We start from the raw sequence: 2,014 nt of genomic DNA, 5'->3' as shown, positions 1-2,014 counted from the left end.
TGTGTATCCCTCATGTTTAATCTGTGTGGAAACCTTATCTCAATCGGTTCCAGGTTTCCCTGTGCAGGGACTTCTAGAATAATTCTGGAGATCTCTTGCCCCCTCCCTACAGTTGTGCCTGTCTAAGGCAGAAGTGATTGACCTAACTGTAAAACAGTGGTTCTCAACCTTCCTAATGCCTCGACCCTTTAATACAGTTCCTCGTGTTGTGGTGACCCCCAACCATAAAATTATTTTCATTGCTACTTCATAACTGTAATTTTGCTACTGTTATGAAACATAATGTAAATATCTGATATGCCAGATGTATTTAGGCGACCCCTGTGAAAGGGTCATTCGACTCCCAAAGGGGTCGCGACCCACAGTTTGAGAACCACTGCTGTAAAATTTAGAGAAGTAGGCTGGTAGGGTCAGCCCTCCCCTCCACTTCCTTCTATAGGGAAATCTACCTACCCCAGGAAGCAAAAGTCCTGTCTTTCTCCATCCCCTAATTGTATAGGGTCGGTCCCTGCAGAGTAAGAAGCCTGAAGGATTTCAGTGGTCTCCATTTCTGGACAGTACAACTGGATTTTGCACAAGTCATAGATAAAAGAACTGGAAATTGAACCTGCATTGTGGCTTTGCAGCCTGCCATTCTAGGGATTAGACTACACAGCATCTGTGAGGTTGTTTCAAGAAATTGGAATGAATACTCCACATTGATAAAGTCAACAAGGAAGAAACCTCACAACCCCTTGTTTGACAATGTAAGGATACTAAGAGTTAACTGGGGTGTAATTAGTTGCACTTGTTTTTGTTTTTGTTTTAATCTGGATGTCACCCTGCTTCAACACTTCTTACCACACCAGAAGAGGTGTCTGTCTCAATGTATTTGATACTTCAGGTTGCAGGGAGATAAAAATTGAATATATGTAGTAGGAAAGTTTCAGAGAGTGGATCAAGAGAGATCAAGGGTCAGAATGTAACAGAAGATTTTGAGTCAGACAATCAATGAAACTTTATTGCATACTCTAAGGTATTTAATCTATATAGAGTCATAAGTGTACTAGTACCAGAAGTCAATATGAAACAAGAGGAAAAGGGGCTTCATTGGAAAGGAGGCAAGCCATTTGAGAATAGAGCCACAGAAGGTCAGTAAAAGAAGAGGAAGAAAGGAAAAGCTTGTATTCAGAATGAGACCTTGGAAAACTGAGGGATATAGATTTTATCCTGAGACTCAAAGGAAGACGGCTTTAAAAATTAATCAGAAAACAGACAATCAATGCCCCTGTTTTAACCCACCACAGTTAAATAACACCCTGAAAGTGATTCAGCTCTATTCAGAGAAGGAGAAAGCAAACAGAGCTGATCGGAAAGAATTTAGAAAAGTGAAATTATTTTATTAGTGAAGAGTATGTGATTTTTTTATCTTTTCTAATGAATTTGTCCATCAATATTTCAAACAAAACAAAGTAATATTTTTCTGTGTTTTTTTCTATAATATTTGCAAGGTTAAATAAAACTTTAAAGAGTGAATTAGGTTGATTTTCCTTATGAGAATCTAATATTTTAGAGGTGATATGTATTTGGTTGTAAACTACTGAAAGGAGTTTTTAGGGATAAAAAAGGCAGTTTTAGGAAATATTAGGAATTAAGGGGTCCCTGGAAAAAGCACAGGGCTACAGAGCTGCAGAAGGTACATTTCCATAGACTAAGGGAGCTGGGAGCTGCAGAAGGTACATTTCCATAGAATAAGGGAGCTGGGAGCTGCAGAAGGTACATTTCCATAGAATAAGGGAGCTGGGAGCTGCAGAAAGTACATTTCCATAGACTAAGGGAGCTGGGAGCTGCAGAAGGTAAACATTTACAGAATAAAGGGAAGGAAGCCCCTCATTCAGAGAGGGGAGAGGAAAGCCCAAAGGGAATAGGAAAACAATAAGGGAGAAGCAGAGGAGAACCTCACCTACCTCACCTGAGGTTTGAGCTCTGAAGTTGCTATAGTGACCAAATCAGAGGGGATAGTGACCCATCAGAG

Source organism: Myotis lucifugus, unplaced genomic scaffold (genome assembly GCF_000147115.1).
Source record: "Myotis lucifugus unplaced genomic scaffold, Myoluc2.0 scaffold_64, whole genome shotgun sequence".
NCBI classification, from domain to species: Eukaryota; Metazoa; Chordata; class Mammalia; order Chiroptera; family Vespertilionidae; genus Myotis; species Myotis lucifugus.
The sequence above is the reverse complement of the archived record's forward strand: the minus strand, read 5'-3'. Positions refer to the sequence as shown.